This window comes from Lontra canadensis, unplaced genomic scaffold, assembly GCF_010015895.1.
Source record: "Lontra canadensis isolate GAN:19392208 unplaced genomic scaffold, GSC_riverotter_1.0 scaffold65, whole genome shotgun sequence".
Classification (NCBI taxonomy): Eukaryota; Metazoa; Chordata; class Mammalia; order Carnivora; family Mustelidae; genus Lontra; species Lontra canadensis.
The window spans coordinates 5,091,821-5,101,261 of NW_022631059.1; positions in this window are offsets into that span (position 1 = coordinate 5,091,821).

Sequence of the window (9,441 nt, forward strand, 5' to 3'; positions counted from 1 at the left end):
TAGTCTCTGTTCCTGGATGACCCTCAACTCCAGAGGCATGTGTCCTCTGTCAGTCCCTTTGCTGTCTCCTCAGTGACTAGAACAACGTCTGGCCAGCACACAGAGATACAATGTAGGTTTCATGAATAAATGAATGAATGAGCTCCCATTCGTGGTGACAGATGTCCTGTGGGAGCTGGAGACCTGGACAAGCAGCCTATCATTCAGACCCTTTCAAGGACTGGCCCCACCACGGGCCTTCATTCCCTTATACCTTGCCTCCCTGGCTGCTCCCAAACCTGATGACCCCAGTCCAGGAAAACCCCTTCTAGCCCCTGGGCCTTAGCTTGGCCAGTGCCCTTCACTTGGCCGCCCTCCCCTCCCAACTCCACATAACTCTCACTGTTAACGCCCCACCCAACCTCCATCTTCACCCTGAAGCCTTTCTGGTCCCTTCCCCAAATCAGCATGTGCCTCTCTGTCCTCTAAATTCCACCCCACCCTCTATGGGTCCCTCGGGGTTCAGCCCAAGGCAGCTGCTGCCCTCTCAAGGGGCCTTGCCATGCAGGGACCCAGCCCTCATGGACCCTGACCACCCTCGGACGCCAGAGCGGACTTCCGGAGATGGCGGCTGGCGTCCCCCCACGGCGCAGAGGGGCTGCCCCTGTAGCGCGGGTGTGGCCCGGGAATCAGCATTCCCCAGCGCCTTCCCCCAGAACTGTTGCAGGTTGTCGCGGGCTGGGCCCTGTGACTCCCATCACACTGAGCCAGGGCCGATGCGGGAAGGGCCCAGAACCCGGGAGTTGGCAGCTCCCCACCCAGTGCTGCGGGGGAAATCAAGACTTCCCGGTCCACCTTGTCCTGAGGGCAGAGGCTTGGCCCCAGAGCTGCCTTGGTTGTTCAAACCCTCCGCAGGCTGTGCAGCTGTGGGCAAGTAGGCCACCTTCTCTGAGCCTGGCTGCCCCTCCACTGAGCTCGCAGGCTGCCGGGGGGCTCAGGGAGCCTGACACCTGACGTTCTGGGCTAGGCCTGACAGAGGAAAAGTCAGTCTTGGAGCCCAGAGCAGGCGCAGAGTGAGACACTGTTTCCCCCCAGCCTCGATCAGGCACCCGAAGAGCCGGTGGGCGGGCAGGTGACCCTCCGAGCCTCGGGCTTCCGGTCTGTAGCTGGCGATCCTTGTCCATCCTTGACCTCACACCTGGGCAGAAGGGAGGGACTTAGCTCAGGCCTCATTCCTGCCACTCACCAGTGAGCTCCTAAAGGTAGTGGCCATGCTCTCACCTTTGCACACTCATGCTGGGACTCCAGGCCGTGGTCCCTGCCCCTCATCTCCCGGTCCCTGTGTCTGGTCCCATGGTCCTGTCCCCTTCCCTGTGTGAGAGCAGACTGTGACCCCTGCTGTGGCCGCCATAGCCAAGCTGCATCTCAGACTCCCCCAGGGCCACAGTCGGGCCTGCAAAAGATGAGGGTTCATGGCAAACCCCTCACTGTCCTCATCTACTTCCCTTGGGCCCACTGCCAGGCGCCCTTGCATGGGGTCAGCCCACGGGCTTGCATGTGGACAGCCAGGCAGCTTTGGGCAGGGCCCTCACTCGGGCCTGGGGTATTTACAAAGACCCGGGTCTCAGTCCACATGCTGACGTGGGAGCCTGGTGACTGCAGGAGTCACCAGGTTAAGCATTGATTTTTCCAGCTGATTCTGGCTTCTGGGCAGGGGACATCTACAGGAACAGCCAAGTCCAAAGACTTGTCCTGACTGAGCTGGGGGCTGCCCTCCTGACCCTGCCCTGCCCTCTCCCTTTGCTGACACTTGAGGCCCAGACCAAACGTCCTGTCTGCTCTCGACCCCCAGAACCCAGACTCAGCCTCGCTGCCTGCACATGCCAAGCACGCCCCTCGCTCCTGGCTGTCCTGAGGTGGTCCCACCCATCCTGTGCGAGAGTGGGACATCCTCAGAAGCGAGAACCAGGTCTGGGTCTTAATCCAGGAGCAGGGGAGGGCCCGGCCAGGTGACTCTGTGTGTCCCCAACCCCTGCTCACCCCAGTCCTCCCCAGGACTCAGCAGATCTCCCTAGAGAAGCCTCCCAGGGAGGGTCCTGGCAATGTCACTCGTTAGAGCTTTCACACCTGCCTGTTCACCCATTTCCAAAGCTATCCCCGGTCTGGCCACGACCATCTTTCTCTGGACACAGCAGCAGCCTCCCCACTGACCCTCAACCATTCTCTGTCCAGCCTCCGGGGCCCTGGGGAAAATGCAGCCCCTGCCGCAACGCTCACTGGCTCACCATTGGCCCTAGGACAGGCCAGACCTGGCCCCCAATCTTCCCCGCCGTCTCCCTGCTCCCCCTCTCAGCTCTGGTCACCAGACTGGGCTGCTACCTCGGGGGGCTGGACAGGCTTTGGGCTTGCACTCACCCCGGCTTCTAAATGTTTCCCCCCACAGGGTGTCCTTCCTGCTTCTTCAGGGAGGTCCAGGCTGCAGCTCAGGAGTCCCCCTTCCAGGCAGGAGGCTGCTGCCTCTGGCCCTCTGACAGCGGCCCTGACCCCCACAGGGGGCCCCAAACCCCTCTTGTGTTGTGTGTGGCTTCGGAATTGGCACCCACCTGCTGGTTGGTCCCCGCTGGAGACAGCTGTGTCGGGCCAGCATGGACCTGGAGGGACAGAGGCTGAGGCAGGGGGTGGGTCCAGCCCCCCACCCGGCTTTCCTAGGTGCAAACCCCACCCCGCATTGCTGCCCTGTCTCCTCCCAGGGAAGCCCCCTCCCCTCCACTCCAGCTGGGTCCTGGCCTCCGGGTGGCCTCCGGGATCTGTACATCCCCACGAGTCCCCACCCACCCTGTGTACCACATCATGGGGGGACTGGTCACTGGACTGGTGTTGCTGAGGGGCATGTGCCCTTCCCCATCTGCATCCCAGGCCTGTCCCACACTTGGCTCAGAGGTGGCTGCCGGGCTCAAGTTCAGGCTCTGGTTCCAGCCTGCTCTGCCATTGTCAGTGGGGGCCCCTGGGCATGGAGCCCGCCTCGCTGAGCCTCAGTGTCCACCCCTCTGCACTGAAGTGGAGGTGCCGACTGTGTCTAGTGCTTAGAGGGCCCAGCCCTGCATCCGCAGCTGCTGAGCGCTCGGGATGGTGCCTGGGGTGTTCTGAGCACTCAGGAGGGCGCCTGGGGTGTGCTGAGCGCTCAGGAGGGGCCTGGGGTGTGCTGAGCGCTCAGGGAACACAGGTGCCTCTTTATCTTACTATCCTGTACCGCGGTCTCATTTCTTTATTTTTTATCATGTCGGCAGCCAGCCTATCCCATACCACCAGGCGTTCAGTAAATGTTTGGTTAATAAACAGCGGCACCCAGGGCTCCGGGACACCCCGGCCTGCTTTATGAGCAGGGGAGCTCACTCCGTTCCCACTGACCTTGAACCTCCTCCTCCTCCCTTGGGCAGATCACCAAAATACCCCTTTGTACTGTTCACCGCTAAGTCCTGGGCTCTCCTGTGGCCTGGAAAACTCACCCAAGCAGAGCGTCAAATCCACAGGGAATGATTAACAGAGCCAGCTCAGGCTCTTTCGAGAAACTTCTAAGCTGTCAGAGATGCAGGCTTTGGGTTAACGGGGAGCTCTGCCCCCACCGTCAGGACTTTGTAAAGAAAAGCAAGGCTTTGCAAAGCCCTGTCCAAGCAGGGAGGAGGGCAGCAAAGGGGAAACTGGGTGGACCTCCCCCGCCACTTGCCAGGACAGCAGAACTCCCCAAGGCCAAGGGCAGGGTGGTGAACTTCTCAGGCATCCGATTTATCTCTGTCCTGGCTTGGCTTCTTGGCTAGTTTTGTAATGTGGAGGCATTTCCTGGGGAAGGAGCCGCTTGCTTGAGGGCTGGGAGCCCACCGGGCTAGAAACTCACTGAGGCCAACTGCCCCAGCTTGGTCCTCTGCCCTGGACAGACCTCCTCAGAGCTGAAGCTCTCACCCTGGGTCCAGGCCGCAGTTAGAACCCCGCCGATCTGAGAGTGCTGGCCATGCACGGTCATGAACGGGGCCCTGCCCGGTGTATACCCAGCTGGGTGAGGAGCTGGGCACAGTTGACCCCAACTCAACTTCCCAGCAGCCGCAGGGGAGGGGCGGGGCAGTGGGGAGGAGACAGGACGGACTGGGATCCTCCCTGGCAGGTCAGTCCCACCTGTGCCAGGGGGTCCCTGCAGCATAGGCGCAATAATCCAATCCCAGGAGCTGAGCTAGAGCAGGTAGGCATCTGGTCACAGGTCACAAAGTGGCTCTGTAGGATTCAGGGGTCCTTGTGCTTCCCTGTGACTCCCTGTGGCCACCAGCTGTGGCCCTGTCCTTTCTGGTGATGCTGCCTGAGCTACAGCCACCTCTGGGCATGTCACACAGTGTGAGGGCAAAGGGTGCCACCTTAGGCTGGAGCCTGCCTTTCCTGCCCACAAGGAAGAAGCAGGAAGGATGGTACTGTGTGGTTGTTAACACTCATGCGTTACTGTTTAAGAGATCTCAGTTCAAGTCCTGCTTCCCTGGGTGGCCTCAGGCCAGGTCTAGTCTCTCTGGTCATAGAGCTCCCATCCAAAATGACAAGAGTAAGAGCCAGTCATTAGTAGACGCTCCTCAGAAAGCATCTCTTTGGGCCCAGCCTCTGGAAGCAACTCATCTTTATCGTCCATGTCATTCACCTGATTCCCCAGAGGGTCTGGGTGAGTGCCCAAGGTTAATATCCAGGGTTTGGACCAGGGCTCAGGAGGGCCCATCATAAATCCCAGATTGATCATTGATCGTCCCCAGCCTTGATGTCCCCGTCTATTAAATGGGACTGGTAACGGGCTTCATGTCTCAGGTGTTCACAAGGTGCCACGCATTTTTCTAAGTAAGCTCTTTGTGTGTGTTAGCTGGTTATTCCTCACCAAAACCCCACGCAGCAGGTGCAGGGGTGGGGCAGCTCTCTTCTCTTCCCTGGGCTGCCGGGAAGAACAGAGCGTCACCCTTTCTAAGAAGATCTGGGTGCATTTGACCCATGGGGACGGCCATGCATGGGCAGCTTGGTGATCACTCCTAAGTGGGGTCACTATGCCTGGAGGAGACACACCCCCCAGCCTCCCCAGAACACACCAGTGTCCACAGAGCCAGCCCAAGTGTCCAAGCCCACTGGGGTAAGCAAACTTCTCCCCTTCCTGCTTCTTCTCTCTTCCTGCTTAATATTGAGCGATGTCAGGAATTCTGGCCATTAAACCCCAGAACCTGCCTTGGAAGACCAGGTGTGTTTCAGCCACCGGGTTAGGTAAGCAAGCATGGAACCACTAGGACAGCAGGATCCAGGGAGAATGGCTGGGGCTCACCAAGAGCTGTTCTGATCACAGGGAGGGTGCCTTCTAGTGTTTTCTGAGACGAACCTGAAGCCCTTGAAGACTCAGAGACAGACTCATTGCTGTTGGCAACGTTGGGCAGAGGTATTCTGCAGCTGCATGAGGAACAGGAAGTGAGCTCTACATCCCAAGAAGAAATCAAGCAGGCATGGGTGTCCCTAATCTGCAGACCTGGGGAGGCTTACAGGGGGCAGGAAGGTGGACAGCTTGACAAGAGGGTGGGGAGTAAACGAGCCCAGGGCAAACATTTTAGAACAGTGCTCGGCTCACAGAACCCAACACGTGCTGGTTACCCTTTAAGGGTCCCTTCCGGTCCGAAGTCGGAGGAATCTATGGCTTTGTCTATATGCCCACGTGCACAGCATGACGGAAGAACACCAGGCAAGAAATTGCTGAAGGGTTAAGAATTAAGTTAGAGACCAATTAAGGAGTGAGTCTAGACGCCTCCCTGAGCCCCCGTGCTAGAATATCCGTGGAAATGTGACAAATTGGAGAAATTCATATTTATTAGAGCTCCTCTTGGCGAGAGTGTGTCTGTAATTGCAAGAAATCTCAGGACAAGCCACCTGCTCTGGGGATGAGAACTCTTCCCCCAAAGACGTCCTTGCCCGGTATGGCGCCCCCTATGTGCTTTCTAAGGAGGTACAGCCAGCCCCAAAGGGCTCTGAGTTTGCGGAGCAAGCTGGGCTGGAGTGGAATTCATTGCTCAAGACGAAGGAGGTCAAGTCCTGGCAGCTGCCTTGTGCACACAGGACGCACGCAGAGGGACACCCAAGGGGGAGGCTGCCTGGGGACCCTCTGTCTTCTGTCTTGGAGTCAGCCCCAAACTGAGGAACCCCTTTCTGGATGGAAGAAGATGGGAGACAAGCAGGTTCTTTATGGCAGCAAGATTGTGTCTGTCTTCCTTCCAGAAGAATCCACAGAGTGGGAGGAGGAGTACTGCCCTCCCCCTTTGCTTGAGATACACCCCTGGAGTACCCTCAGTCTGCTCCCCAGAAATGTCTGCTCAAGGATGACCTCGCATGACAGATCTTAGCGCCCCGCCCCCAGAGCGTGTGCTCCGTGGGGTGTCTGGTTCCCTGCCGTCTGCCTTCAGGACACATGTGCAAAGTGTGCAAAGCTCTTGTACACAGTGGATCCTCGATTACTATGTGTTGAAGCAGATTAAATAAAATCAAAGCTCTTTTGAGAGATAAGCATGGGTTTTTATTCCCTCCCTGTCATTCCTGAGGAATCACACCCCTGCATTTAGTGAACCTATATTTCCTCTCCCAGCCCTATCGGCTCCTACCCCGGCACCTCCAGGCATCTTCTAGGAGAAGCTCAGAGGGCTACTTCACCTGCTGGTAACCAGCCATGGTCGTTTTCCACCTCCACTGTTTTGTCTATGTTGGTCCCCTGCCTGGCGCGCTGTCTCTCCAAACCCTTTCCCTTCTTGCAGTTCCTGCTTCGTTCCCAATTTCCAAAAGTCCCAAACATCCTCCTTTCTCCCCACCTCCCCTCTTGCATGAGCATCTTTGGGCTGTGTTGAAGACTGCTTCCCTGAGCATCCAAATCCTGCATGCACACAACGGAATGATTTTAAAATGCTTTTTAAAAGTGGATATTCATTTAAAAGCCAGTGTCTGGTGTCAGGATAGCTCTGTTCCCTGATGCAGACACTCACGGTGAGCCCGCTGGAGTCGCAGCCAGGCCCCCTGGGTGATGCTAGGATGCGGCGTCCTTGGAGACATCCACATCTGGGGGAGCAACCACTGTCTTAAAGCTTTGAAGGCAACTGTGGAACACAACTAGTGATCCCCCCACCCCAACACCAAGTACTGCGTGTTTGTTTCACAGTTAGAATATCAGAACCAAGACCCTCCCAGGGTGGTGACCCTTCCTGCTGGATCTCATCCTGATGTGCTGGGAACCGAGGCTCTCTGGGCAGAGCTGTCGGCACCCTAATTTCTGCCTGTCATTGGCCACGGGTTGGACTTGGGAGGGAGGGCGCCATCCATCCACCCTCCCCAGCAACACAGCCTCTGGCTCCCGGTCACCCTCCCAAAGGCTGCTCCGTCTAGCTCTGTCCTCCCAGGTGGTCTGATCCCCAGAGAAAGCCTGGCTTCTGGAAAATGCAAGGTTGGGAGGGGGGAGCAGCTGCAAGGTGGGGTCCCCTCAGACATGGCCCAGCCCCTCCTCTTCACGTGGACCCCACTCCCACCCCACCCACCTCACTTCCCACCCCAGGCCCCCACTCTGATACCAGTTCCCCCCTGCAGCTCAAAGTTGAAAACCTGGGGGGCTCTTTGCTTCTCCTCTGCCTCACCAACATACCATCCATCTCTAGGTCTGTCGGCTCCACCCACAAGGGCACCGGAATCTGACACCTTCCTTCCGCCCCCATGACACTCATCTTTCCCCTGAAGTCCCTCTTTCCTGAGAAGGATCCCCCCCTCCCAATCCATTCCCTGCATGGCAACCAGAAAGAGCCTTTTAAAACTATAGGTCGGGTCATGTCTACACCAGGGGTCTACACTAGCAGTTCTCATATCTGAGTGCACAGCGGAATCTCCGAAGGGACGTCGCTAGAGTCTGATTCAGCTAGTCCGGGGTAGGGCCCCAAACTCAGCCTTTGTCACAATTTCCCAAGGGCTGCTGCTGGTATGGGCCACGGCGTTAGGATGCGGGTCTACACTGATCAGAACCAACTATAAACCACGCCACAGGCAGGTGTTAACCCCTAGACAGTCTGGGTTCAAGTCCTGGCTCTGCCACTTCCTGTGTGTCCTTGAGCCAGTGACTTAGCCTCCCTGTGCTTCCGATCGATTTTCCTCGAGGTGAAATGGGAGCCACGATAGCGTCTCCCTTCCAGAGTGGTTGTTGCAAGGGTGAAACAAGGTAATGCCATGCCTGAGTTTGGGGTCTCCCCCGGAGCAGACCAGGGACACAGATGAGGGGCCCGAATCAGGCAAGCGCGCCCCCGCGGCCAGAGCGGGAGCCCGGGAGCCAGCGCCAGACACACCATCCATCACCTTGACAACCACCTTGCTGCTGCTGGAGGAGAGGGACGGAGGTATTCATCCGCCAGCCGAAGTCCTGGGTTGGGGACTGCGGCCCCGGGGGGGCGGGGGTGAGCGGGCTGTGGACAGCCTGCTCGAGGGGTCCCACGAAGCGCCCCACCCCAGGAGTCACCGGCAACTGCCCAGGCGCAGGAGAAACCACAGCGAACCAAGCACCGGGTACCAGCGTCTGTGGCTCCAGCCGCGCCCCTCCCCCCACTCCGTCTAATCCCCCAACACGGGCCCCCTTCGCCTGAGCCGCTATCCCAAGCGCCTCCAGGCTGACCCATCCTAGCCTCCTGGCCACCGATCTTCCCGTCCGTCCCAGCAGCCTTTGCAGACTGGCCCCCTCCGCTGACGCTGTTCGGTCTCTGCAGGCCTCATCCCCACCTGCTCAGCCCTCGGGGTGTGTTTTCCAGCCTCTCCCAGGCCGGCAGCTGCCCTGTTCAGGGGCTCTCGGCTGCACTCCCCTTCATTCCCAGCCAAGCTGACTAGCTCATCCGGTCCTCGCATCCCTGCTCACTGGGTCCTGGTCTGTCTCCCCCAACAGCTGGCTTCGCTCCAGGATTCCAGAAGCAGTGGCCTTGGTCATCGGGGCTCCAGCCTCTAGCACATGTAGAACAAAAGCATTCACTGAATGAATGAAGGGCTTGAGTGGAAGTAAGTCTGGAAGCCCAGACCATTTCTCACTCCTGTGTCCTCCCTCTGCTTCTCAGTGCTATGCCTCTCTCCTGAGACCACAGACACCCTTCTGACCTTGGGAGCTGGGGAAACTGACTTGACCATGGTGCTGGGAAATCTTTCTGAGGGCAAAGCCCCGTGCAACCCACTGACCTGGGAACAGCTTCAACAGAATGAACAGTGTTTGCTCCTCCGTCCATCCTGGGCCCTCCCAAAAGCCTAGAGCCTTGGTTAAGATTTAGTGTGGTACATGGAACAGAGAACCAAACCGTAAGTCACCAAAGCCCAGGTCTCTTCTACCTTATTGCCCCTCCATCCTCAACACAGAGCTTCTACTTCAGAGACCAAGGTGGCTGCCTATGCTCTAGCCATCACATCCCT